Raw genomic sequence first — 13,230 nt, forward strand, 5'->3', positions numbered from 1 at the left:
AACAAGGAAACTTCACCATAGCTAGCGTAGTGTGTTTTATGAACCTAATCAGAATAAGGCTTAGCGTCCAATTACTATTTATCAACAGCTGTTAAAAAACCCATATTGTGAACCTAGTTTACTGTTAAATATAGTTGCTTTTTAATGGAGTACTTCCTACATTCAATTAAAAATATAGTAGTCACCCTAAATGAATATATTTTCACTATTACTTGGCTTGGAGGGCGCCAGTTAGGGAGAGCATAGATCCTTCAGCCTTTTCCTTGGTATCTCGGGGAAAAAAGGCATATTTTCGCAGGCAAGGAAAAAATAATAGATAAAACGATTGTTTAAAGAGAGAGAGAGACGGAGAGAGATCTTAATAATTTTATTGCGCCCTTCCATCCTCCCGCATTTTGCTATAGTAAGAACCGCGGGTAGAAACAAGGGATGGGGGGGCGGCCGGGAAAACAGCACTTTAGGAAAGGAGCGCTTTATTCTCCGTCCCGCCCGCGTATTTGAGCGCGAGACAGGGGGCGAGATTTGCAGCCAGGGGTGGCTCTCGGTCAATAGACCAATCAGAGAAAGCATTACAAAGGTCCTCCTGCCAAGGGAAGAAAATGAGTGCGGCTTTTTTCCGGTAACGGCGGCTCCCGACAGAGAAGGCCGGAAATTGCCCTGTCAGGAGCCCGGTGGTTGCTAAAGCGCGTGCTGTTCGCTGCTTGACCACTGCTTGCTAAGATCGTGTTTCACTTTCGGGCAAGTAAGTGGCTTTCGCTTTCCAACGCAAATAATAATTAGGTTGTGTACCAGAGCGTTCTGTTTCAGGAAATCCTCCCCTTGCGGTGCCTTCCCTTGCCTTGCCGTAGAGGAAAAACGCGCCGGGACTACCCCCGCCCCGCCTAGCTGGCGTCCCCTTCTCCCCGCGCGCTCTTGGGCTGGCCCGGGCTGCTTCTGGCCGTCCCAGGACGAAGGAGCCGGATCGTCCTCCTTCCTCTGCCCGCGATCGTGGTGGTTTCTTTGGATTCAGTTCCCCCGAGTGTTTGCCCGGGGAAAAAGTAAAGATTCTTCTCCTTCTTCTCTACTCACAGAGGGAGAGCATAGCTATTGTATTCCAGAAATAATAGTTTTTAATTCGACACATGATGATAAAGCCTGGGAAAGAGAGAGGTGAGAAAATAGTCGGTAAAGCCAACCGTCTCGGGGTTAACCAAGGAGAGCCAGTTCCCTAACAGCTTCCTGAAAAAACAAAACAAAACCAGATCAGTAGCTGAAATCAAAGTCCTTGTCATGGGCATTTCATTTGCGAAATTGGTTAGATGGCTTTTTTGTCTTTCCTGCAGGAGTTCAAGCTAGTGGAAGCTACTTGCTTCCAGTTGTATCTCCACAGCACACAACCTCTAGGGTAGGTTGCGCTGCGAGTGACTGGGCACAAAACCACACAGTGTGTTTGTGTTTCCAAGGCTGAGAATCAGCTTGATTTGGGGATCTCCCACATGTGCTCTTCAAGAAAGCATCTAAGAATGATTTGTCCTGTAAGAATAAGAAGGAAGGAAGAGAGCTTACTTGCAGGGTTCATGCATAGTGACCCCTGCTCAACCATGTTTTACTTCAGTGTTTCTCAACCTTAGCGACTTTAAGATGTGTGGACTTCAACTCCCAGAATTCCCCAGCCAGCCACATTGCTAAGTTTGAGAAAGTTGCTGAGTTGCTAAGGTTGAGAAACACTGTTTTACTTAGTCAACTCAGTGTTATGGGGTTGCATGATACTCAGAACCATAACCTAATTTTCCGGGTTAGGTTCACAGAACACAATTGGTGAAATGTGGCTGGCTTACCTGTGGTTCAGTATGTTGTGAGAATGCAATTAGCGTGTTGTCTGGAACAACTCCAAACTATCTATGGTGTCAAAATATTGTAAAATGCTTCCTCGTAAAAGATTTCTGTATAAATATGAAATGCAGCCTTGTTGTTGTTGTTTATTCGTTTAGTCGCTTCCGACTCTTCGTGACTTCATGGACCAGCCCACGCCAGAGCTTCCTGTCGGTCGTCAACACCCCCAGCTCCCCCAGGGACGAGTCCGTCACCTCTAGAATATCATCCATCCATCTTGCCCTTGGTCGGCCCCTCTTCCTTTTGCCTTCCACTCTCCCTAGCATCAGCATCTTCTCCAGGGTGTCCTGTCTTCTCATGATGTGGCCAAAGTATTTCAGTTTTGCCTTTAATATCATTCCCTCAAGTGAGCAGTCTGGCTTTATTTCCTGGAGGATGGACTGGTTGGATCTTCTTGCAGTCCAAGGCACTCTCAGCATTTTCCTCCAACACCACAGTTCAAAAGCATCGATCTTCCTTCGCTCAGCCTTCCTTATGGTCCAGCTCTCGCAGCCATATGTTACTACAGGGAACACCATTGCTTTAACTATGCGGGCCTTTGTTGTCAGTGTGATGTCTCTGCTCTTAACTATTTTATCGAGATTTGTCATTGCTCTTCTTCCAAGGATTAAGCGTCTTCTGATTTCCTGACTGCAGTCAGCATCTGCAGTAATCTTTGCACCTAGGAATACAAAGTCTTTCACTGCTTCTACATTTTCTCCCTCTATTTGCCAGTTATCAATCAAGCTGGTTGCCATAATCTTGGTTTTTTTGAGGTTTAGCTGCAAACCAGCTTTTGCACTTTCTTCTTTCACCTTCATCATAAGGCTCCTCAGTTCCTCTTCACTTTCAGCCATCAAAGTGGTATCATCTGCATATCTGAGATTGTTAATGTTTCTTCCAGAAATTTTAACTCCAGCCTTGGATTCCTCAAGGCCAGCTTGTCGCATGATGTGTTCTGCATACAAGTTGAATAGGTAGGGTGAGAGTATACAGCCCTGCCGTACTCCTTTCCCAATCTTAAACCAGTCTGTTGTTCCGTGGTCTGTTCTTACTGTTGCTACTTGGTCGTTATACAGATTCTTCAGGAGGCAGACAAGATGACTTGGTATCCCCATACCACTAAGAACTTGCCACAATTTGTTATGGTCCACACAGTCAAAGGCTTTAGAATAGTCAATAAAACAGAAATAGATGTTTTTCTGAAACTCCCTGGCTTTTTCCATTATCCAGCGGATATTGGCAATTTGGTCTCTAGTTCCTCTGCCTTTTCTAAACCCAGCTTGTACGTCTGGCAATTCTCGCTCCATGAACTGCTGAAGTCTACCTTGCAGGATCTTGAGCATTACCTTACTGGCATGTGAAATGAGTGCCACTGTTCGATAGTTTGAACATTCTTTAGTGTTTCCCTTTTTTGGTATGGGGATATAAGTTGATTTTTTCCAGTCTGATGGCCATTCTTGTGTTTTCCAAATTTGCTGGCATATAGCATGCATTACCTTGACAGCATCATCTTGCAAGATTTTGAACAGTTCAGCTGGGATGCCGTCGTCTCCTGTTGCCTTGTTATTAGCAATGCTTCTTAAGGCCCACTCAACCTCACTCTTCAGGATGTCTGGCTCTAGCTCACCGACCACACTGTCAAAGCTATCCCCGATATTGTTATCCTTCCTATACAGGTTTTCTGTATATTCTTGCCACCTTTTCTTGATCTCTTCTTCTTCTGTTAGGTCCTTGCCATCTTTGTTTTTGATCATACCCATTTTTGCCTGGAATTTACCTCCAATGTTTCTAATTTTCTGGAAGAGGTCTCTTGTCCTTCCTATTCTATTGTCTTCTTCCACTTCCGCGCATTGCTTGTTTAAAAATAATTCCTTATCTCTTCTGGCTAACCTCTGGAATTTTGCATTTAATTGGGCATATCTCCCCCTATCACTGTTGCCTTTTGCTTTCCTTCTTTCTTGGGCTACTTCTAGTGTCTCAGCAGACAGCCATTTTGCCTTCTTGGTTTTCTCTTTCTTTGGGATGTATTTTGTTGCCGCCTCCTGAACAATGCTGCCAACTTCTGTCCAGAGTTCTTCCGGGACCCTATCTACTAAGTCCAGTCCCTTAAATCGATTCTTCACCTCCACTGCATATTCCTTAGGAATATTAGTGAGCTCATATCTAGCTGATCTGTGGGTCTTCCCTAATCTCTTGAGTCTGATCCTAAATTGTGCAAGAAGAAGTTCGTGATCTGAACTACAGTCAGCTCCAGGCCTTGTTTTTACCGACTGTACAGATGTCCGCCACCTTTGGCTGCAAAGGATGTAATCAATCTGATTTCGGTGTTGTCCATCTGGTGAAGTCCATGTATAAAGCCGTCTCTTAGGTTGTTGGAAGAGAGTGTTTGTTATGCAGAGTGAATTGTCTTGGCAAAATTCTATCAGCCTGTGTCCTGCTTCGTTTTGTTCTCCCAGGCCATACTTACCTGTAATTCGAGGTGTCATTTGACTGCCCACCTTAGCATTCCAGTCTCCTGTGATGAAAATAACATCTCTTTTAGGCGTGTTGTCCAGCAGGTGCTGCAGATCCTCATAGAACTGCTCTACTTCAGCTTCTTCAGCATTTGTGGTTGGGGCGTATATTTGGATCACTGTGATGTTAGATGGCTTGCCCTGAATTCGAATTGAGATCATTCTATCATTTTTTGGGTTGTATCCAAGCACTGCTTTAGCCACTTTACTATTAATTATGAAGGCTACTCCATTTCTTCTGTGGTCCTCTTGTCCGCAGTAGTAGATCTGGTGGTCATTTGATGTGAAGTGGCCCATTCCAGTCCATTTCAGTTCACTGACGCCCAGAATGTCTATCTTTAATCTTGACATCTCACCAATAACCACATCCAATTTGCCCTGGCTCATAGATCTTACATTCCAGGTTCCGATGGTGTGTTGATCCTTAGAACATCGGATTCGCCGTTCACCACCAGCACCGTCGGCCGCTAGCCGTCCTTTCGGCTTTGAGCTAGCTGCGTCATCACGTCTGGGGCTAGTTGAGCTCATCCTCTGTTCCTCCCCAGTAGCATTTTGACCATCTTCCGACCTGGGGGTCTCATCTTCCGATGGTATACCGACATATCTCTGGTTGTACTGATCCATTTAGTTTTCACGGCAAGAATACTGAGGTGGGTTGCCATTACCTTCCCCAGGGATCGCATTTAGTCTGACCTCTCTGTCATGACCTTCCCGTCTTGGGTGGCCCTTCACGGTTTAGCTCATGGCATCATTGAGGTGCTCAAGCTCCAGCACCACGACAAGGTAACGATCCTTTGCTGAAGGAAATGCAGCCTATGTGTGGTTAAACTACTGCCTTGATTCTTGACACTTTATGCATATAGGCTATAATATTTATTTATTTATTTATCAGATTTCTCTGCCACCCATCTCGTACCCAATGACTCTGGGCAGCTTACAGATAATAAAATAACAATCAGTAAAAACGGTACAATATGAAATCAGTACAATATAAATACACATAAATAGCAATAAAAATATAAAAATACAGAATATAAAATATAAAATTCAAGATGGTAATAGTTTTGTACTTGGCACGATCACAGTACCAGCCACTCCCAAGACTGACTATCCCCCCTCCCATCCCAAGCGAGGTGGCAATCAATATATTATTTCAGTAATATTGAAAGTCTGACCTCATTTCCCTTTTCCTCCCTGTTATACCAAAGAGAGTCAAGATGGGGTAATCTTTAGTTTCTTTCTCACACTTTCTTGTTTTTGCCAGCTAACTACATGTGTTATTAATGGTCGCTACGAATTTTCTCCAAGGTCATCTCTGCTGCCCTCTGCAGTAACCTCATCTCTGTCCCTTTTAATAAATCTTGATACAGAAAAGTAATTGAGAATCTTGTTTTTGCTTAAGTTGGCTGCCTAGAGTCTGGCAATTTTGTTCTGGACTGACATCAAACTGAGAGGTATTGTCAGACTCCTCGATTCAAATGTCAGTACTACATCTGATCGAACTCGCTTCCATTTTGAAGAAATCCAGAAACCTGTGTCAGCAGACTGTGGGTCGCCAGCAGGGAGGGGAAGTGAGATTGGAGTGTGAATTATACTGTTTGGGTTAGGTGCCCCTGCCAAGGTCAATGGGCAGAAACTGTTTAAGACGTCTCTTGGTACTGAGGAGGGGTGCATGCCTAGACGGGAAGTGAGGGGGGGAATTAGAGGTTTGTGATTTTAAACTGCAGAATGTGCGGGAAACAGCCATTCACAACTTTTTCCTTATATCAGAATGCTTCGCTTCATTAAACAGTTAATTGAGCCCAAGTCTCTAAACTGTCTTTTGAGTGAATGCTCAAGCGGGCTGGTCATTACAGGTATATTGTTTCCTGGATCCTTTCTTAAGTCCCTTTTTGAAAGTAGGAACATCATTTGCCCTTTCCCAATTTATTTACTTGTTCAATTTATATGGCTACCTATCTCACACAAATGATTCTGGGCAGTGAACAGAAGTAAAAACATCAATATAACCATAAAAATGACAATACACAAGAAAAATAAAAAAGAATGGAAGCCAAGAGTGAACATCCATAACGATAACAATAACTAGAGCTCAATTCTCTCTGTATATTTGTCTTCCATTTTTTTTCGAAGTTAAGAACTCGGAGATACTATCCACCAGTTCCTTCAACACTCTCAGATGTAATTGATCTGGTGCTGGAGAACTGAACTTGTTCATAGTAGCCACATGTTTCCTTTTATTACCTTAGGCAATTATTCCATTAGGACACAGTTCTCTTTAGGGAGAGACAGAAGCATCTTAAGGGCTGTTTTTTATTTATAATTATTAAGAATTTCCATATAATAAAAGATGAATCAAAATAAAGAAAAAGTGCAAGAAAAGAAAAAGGAAACTAAAGCTAAGGAATGTATAAATGACTTCCGACCTTCTTTTCAACAGATAATTGCATTCTTATTGTCCCTCCTCCCTCTTAAATATTTTACAGATCTCTTCACCCCCTCATTTAGTCTGTATCTTCCTTAATCTTCAAATCCATAAATCATCAATTCATTTTTTTTTTCTTTAAGCAAAAAGTCCATATAAGTTTCCAGTCTTTCAAAAAAGTTTTTGTTGTTGGTTCTCTGATCAGTTTTCAGACTTTTCCGGTCGAGGCAACTGTTAGTTTAAAAAAAAAATCCCGGAACCTCTGATCAAAAGGCCAAGCATTAGTGATAGAAAATTGGCAATAAAACAAAAACTGTGCTAATTGTAATTGATTTACGCAAATGCGTTTGTCAAACTTACTTCAATTTCACACATACGAAAAAAATTACATAAGTGGAATTTGTTTTGCTTTTTTTGTTTTCACCTGTTTCTGTACTGATAGCAGTTGTATCAGTTTGTAGCCAATAATCCATACCTGGAAAAATGTTCATATTATATAAATACTTATTAAGCCTAATAAAAAATAAAAATAAAAATAATGTGCACATACTGAGGGGCATATACGGTATCTAGGATGAGTATGACAGTCTAATATTGTGGAGCTAAAAAAATATGCAGGAAAATTAACATTTGGAATGTCATGTAGAATGAATCCCTTACTTAAGAATGCTAATGGGCTGGTGTACATAAACAGGACATGCAGCATAATAATATGGATGGGAATAACGGCTTTACATAATAAAGTTGGACTTTCTTCCATTGTGAATGCATGACTGAGGCCACAAAAGCACTCATCTTCTGCCTACCTGTCTTTGCATATGCGATTCTCACGTATGTTTATTTCTGAAGAAGTTCCACTCTTAAGGAACATGCGCCCTGCAGCCAAGCAATGCAATCCTATGTTTCTTTTTTAACTCCCACACAGGTCAATGGGACTTACTTCTAAATAGGTGTGTCCAAGAGGCCACCTTGATTATTATGCAGATCTCTTGGAGACAGGCACATGCATATACACGAATGCTATCTGCAGCATGGAAAGTGAATAGGAAGAGCGGGCTCACTGAGATCACTCTTACAGAGTTAGAAATGCTTGTCTGAGTTTGTGGGCAAGCAGGGACTCAGGTTTTGTGCAAGTGGCGAGGAAAAGTAGCTAGTTGCCTCCTGCATGGAGTACTTGCAAACCCTGGTGATGCACAGCAAATGAGAGCGTTGAAGTGAGTGGATGGCTGAGTAGGATCAAGTTCCTTCCCCCGTAGTCCCTCTGGAGAGAGTTTCCCCCCGCCCTTAACCCTGTGGAAGCCATTCAAATCCTTGTGGAATCCTATGATTCTGCAGAACTCCAATTTGAAAAATGCTAGGTCAGAGGAATATTGCATTTGGACATTTTTAGCTTCTGCAGCATTTAATGTAACTTGTACTATCTGGAATTGGAACCCTCTAGATCAGTTCTGGCAACTTAACCTCAAATTCCCAGAACTTCTTAGCACATTCATTGTCCATACTTCTAGAAGTTGCTAAGCTGGGAAACATCACTCTAATGGTATTTCAGAAGGCATAAAGGACTGCAGTGGTATAGAGGAACTGACAGAATTTTATATTACAGATTATGTCCCTGGAGCTTAGTGGTTGTTCCTCCCAGGAAAGGAGTAGGCTGGTCCAAGCAATTTAGATTAAGTAATTTTGAATACAGCAATTATCAATGTATGTACAGCTGAATTCTAATCAAATCCATCTGGTAAGTAGAATAGCATTGTAAACAAACTTGGAAGTAGCAGTTTTCAAGTCAGACAGAAGTCTCAGATTCAGTTATTAAAATTTATTTGGGCCACTAAGACTGCCAAAGACTTTTTTGACACCTGCCATTATTGGTGGCTGTTAGGGAATATACAGACTTCATCATCTCCACTGCTTACTATGAAATCACTGCCTTCTCACTGCAGAAAATATGAGCCTTTAAAAGCATTATGACATCCAAGCTTTATAGTAGAATTTTAAGAACATAGAATGTTCTGAGGGACCATCTCATCCCCATAACATCGACCCATCCTACCTGGTCATGCAAAGAGGGCATGCTACGGACCCCGCCAGTAAGGGAATTCCACTTGGCAGGGTCCAGGAGGTGAACCTTCTCTGCAGTGATATCCGCTCTCTGGAACATTTTGCCCCCGGAGTTGAGGCAGGTCCCTTTGCTCCCGGCCTTATGGAAGAACTTGAAGACCTGGTTCTGCTGCCTCACTTGGGGTGGGAGAGGCAATAGATCCTCCTGGGGTTGGCTGGTATCATAGAGCCCTCCCCAAGAATGACATCTTCACTCCTTGGATTCTGTATCTATTTTATTCTTTATACTGGTAGTTGATATTGTAATTATATTTTTATGGTTTAAATTGCTGATTTTATTGTGAACCGCCCAGAGTTCCCCTTTTTGGGGGAGATAGGCGGTGATATAAATTTGAATAATAAATAATTAAACAAAATATATAAAATATAAAACCTCCAAAATGGTATTGTAATCCAGCAGCCACTTTGCATTTATTAAAAAAAAAAAAGGGAAAAATACAGTGAAGGAAAACTCAGTAATATGTAATGTCTAGTGAATTAGAAGAAAAACTTGATTACTGGCAGGTCTACAAATCAGATGGAATGGGTGTAAAGGGAGAAGATATAGATAGATAAATAATACACAAAGAAATATCTTAGGATCTTCTTTTATGGACCCATAAAAGCCATAAGCTTTAAGGAAAGAAGTAGAATACTATACAGACTCTGCAAAAGGAAGGATTCCTGCCTGTCCTGAGAAGGAAGTGATGGGTGGTGATAATTGGAGATTCCATACTGAGAGGGACTAATAAAGGTACTCATGGTTGGTGTTTCTTGTCTGGACTACCTCTATGGGCTGACAGACTCATCGGGGATATGATAAAAGGACTGCTAATATTTTTTTAAGCCTATTGACAAATACCTCTTTCTACCAGTCCATGTAGGAACAAATGACAGAACCAGGTACAGCCATGAACACATTGCAAGAGAATGTGAAGTGCTGGGGAGGAAGGTGAAAGAGCTGGGGGCACAGGTAATATTCTCTTCACTTCTGTATAAAGACATGCCCCAAGAAGAGATTAGAATGCAGGAAGTGAACAACTGGTTATACAGATGGTGTCAATAGGAATAGTTTGGATTCTTTAATCATTGGATGCATTTCCATAGTGAGTCCTGGCAAGAGATGGACTGCACCTTGAGATAGCTGGGAAGAATGTGTTTAGAAGGTGCCTTGTAGACCTGATCCCGAGGGCTTTAAACTCAGTCCTATGAAAAGTGAGGCAATAAACCAGAAAAAAAATATACTGCCAAGTGCTAGAAATGGAACTGAGAGTAAGGAGGCAGAGGTAGAAATACCCAACAATGAGCATATAAATAAATAGAGGAACAAATCAAGTTATATGACCCAAGATTTCTGGTTACTCTGTACAAATGCAAAGAGTATGAGAAACACAGGAAAAATTAAAAGTTTTAATAAAGGAAGGCAAATATAATTTAATATGCATTACTAAAACCAGACTGGACAAACTAATGAGTGGAATACAAGGATTGAAGGGTCAATGTATTCAGAAAGAATACTCCAGACAGAAGGGGACAAAGAGTGGCATTTTATGTAAAAGAAGCATGCACATGCGCAGAGAGCCAAGAATATGGGCATGAGAGTCTACATGAGAACACTTGGTTAAGAATACAAGAAAGAAAAAACAACTAAAATATTAGAGAGTACCAAGTCAATAATATCTGGATAATACCCTCCTAGACCAGATTTTGCTTCAGCATTTTCTCAGTGATCTTGCTAACTGCTTCAAAAAGTTGAAGATGAGAAAAGGTTATCCGCTGCCACAGAACTGTTCCTAATTCAAGAAGGAAAGGCGGTTGGAGAGATAAAAGCAATGAGAAACGTGGGAGGAGGTGACTGTGTCATCTTCAGATTCAAGATACTACAGAGAGAAATATTAGAACATAGTCAACCTGATTTCAGGAGAGAGAGTTTCAGCAAGTGTAGAGAAGTATTGAGGTTAATGGGAGTGCAGAAGGGTAGGGAATTTCTCAAAAATAAGATACTCTCTGCACTCCCTTTGAGTGCAGAATTGTACACCATTCTGGTGACAAGAAAAAATGGGGCAGCTTAAGAAACCATTGTAGATGCATAGAGAACTTTCAACAGAGCTAAGAGTTTTAAAGAAGGACATCTATAGGAAACGAGATGAGTGTTATCCCCAAGGAAGCATGCAAGTAAGCAAGTAGTATGAGTGGAAAGAAAGTTGGAAAAGCTAATGTGGAAAAGGAGCTTAGATTCACTAATGAGGCACTAGTGAAGGACAACAACTGGGTTTTGGGGATATGTTGGTTGAAAAGAAGAAGAAAAGGAGTGCACTCCCTGCTCAGAGAAAATAGGGGATAGTAGCAGGTGGAAAGAGAAGAAAGCTCCTCAACTTCTAGTTTGCTTCTGTAGCTGAAAAGGAGGGTCAATCTGCATAGACTGAATTCTAGAAGAAACTAAAGAGTCAGGGAACAAAGAAGAAGTGGTTGTAAAAAGGGTGTAACATTTCTTCTCTTTCCCACCCCCCAGTGTGTTTCAGCTCTTTTAGTTTACCATCTATATTCACATAGCACTGGAACAAATCCTCTAATGTGTCTGGTGTGCCCTAAAAAACTTGCTCATCTTGCAAGTCATTTGATAAGTCTTCTTTACATTGAATAATTAAAGCTAAGTCATTTCAGTCTTCACCTTTCAAATACAGTTGAAAGACTGCTCTGTGTGACTGCCCACCATGCTTACCTTGGCACAATTTCCTAATTTCTTGATTAGCTCTAGCTTTTTGGCAAGGTCTTAAAAAGCATCTTCAAGTATCTGCATAAAATTGACATAGTTATCCATCACAAGATCCTTATTGTCTATGAAAGTAATTGCCCATTTGACAGCCCATTGGTCAAGAATCCAAGGATAAATCTCACACAAGCAGAATGTATGGAAATTTCAGCTAGTCTCAATTAAATGTATAACTTACACTGAAGGATAAAAATATCAAGTTTATTTGGGGATCCTTTATACTTGTCTGGCAACAAGTCTGGAGAATAAAGAAATATGGTTGGATGGTCAAGAATGGCAGGAGGTGCAACCACAATGGCCACAGCTGGTTGCTGTGCTTGACCCAGTTGCTGCAACATTTGAATAATGACATTAGCCAATTATTGAGCTGTACATCAATAATTCTGGTGTTGAATGTAGCATTGATGACCTATTCAGCAATCAGTCGTGTTCCCAGGGGATTGTTTGGCCATGTCCTTAGTCAAGAACATGATACGAGGTAGCATTTCTTGTAAGAGTTGTTGATATCAGCATAAGACTCTTGGCAGTAAGTTTACCAAAAGCAAGATTCTCACTGAATCTTCTTTAACAGGATTTATTAAAAGGGAAAAAAATTATATTACAGAAATTTCAACAACTGGATTGTTTTCTTTTTAGAAGCTAGTTTATTGCTTCTGCTCATTAGGGTGGAGATTTCAGTTCCTTTCCAGCTCTGAACCCATGGGCTGGCTGTGTGTTTCCCAGGCAACTGAGGAATGTGCAGATATCTGCAAATGTTTTCCCACCCATCTGAATGCTGCTCAGCTGTGAACACAGCATTACAAAAACTATGGAACAGATTATTAAGCAACTGATTTGTGACCATTTAGAAAAGAATACACTGCATGGCAGGAACCATCGTTGGATTATCAGAAACAGGTCATTGCCAAACTCAACGTATTTTCTTTTTCTGACAGAGCCACAGTTTATTTGACTGTGGGAGTATGGTGGACACAGTGTCCCTAAATTTCAATAAAATATTTTACAGTGTCTCTTATGAAACCCTTATAGCGAAGATAATAAAATGTGGGTTGGATTATGTTACCATTAGATGGATACAGTGGTAGTTGAACACTTGTACCCACAAGCGTACATCAGTGGTTCCATGTCAAGCTGGAAGGAGGTGAAGAGCAGCACACTGCAAGACTCCATTCTAGGCTATATACTGTTTGGATGAGTGGTTAGAAAACATATTTGCAAATTTGGGAGATAAATGGGGGAACAGGAAATACCTTAGAGGACAGAATCAAGATTCTGGAGGATTTTGACATGCTAGAACAGTGGGCAGAAGTCAGCAACATCGGCAGAAGCCAGCAACATGAATTTCAATAGGGACAAATGCAAAGTCTTTTATTTGTATAGGAAGAATCAATGGCATGAATACAGGACCAGAACAATCATATTGGGCAGCAGAAGATACAAAAGAATCTCGATGTCTTGATGGATCATAAGTAGATTGATGCTGCTGCAAAAAAGCAAATGCAATCATAGGCAGCATCAAGAGAAGTGAAGTGTCATTGTTCTAAGGAGCAATGAGTTATAATTGCAAG

At 41.2% G+C, this 13,230-nt stretch overlaps 1 protein-coding gene across 4 annotated transcripts in view; it reads left to right on the forward strand.

Moving 5' to 3' along the window:
• Nucleotides 1-569: 569 nt before the first annotated feature.
• FGGY (FGGY carbohydrate kinase domain containing) overlaps nt 570-13,230 on the forward strand; it is a 206,512-nt gene continuing 193,851 nt past the window's right edge. For all 4 annotated transcript variants that reach the window (XR_010067580.1, XR_010067581.1, XM_063298028.1 and 1 more), the window contains exon 1: nt 570-742. The gene's annotated coding sequence lies outside the window, so the exon portion shown is untranslated. The remainder of the gene's footprint in view (nt 743-13,230) is intronic.

This window comes from Candoia aspera, chromosome 3 (genome assembly GCF_035149785.1).
Source record: "Candoia aspera isolate rCanAsp1 chromosome 3, rCanAsp1.hap2, whole genome shotgun sequence".
In the NCBI taxonomy this organism is placed as follows: Eukaryota; Metazoa; Chordata; class Lepidosauria; order Squamata; family Boidae; genus Candoia; species Candoia aspera.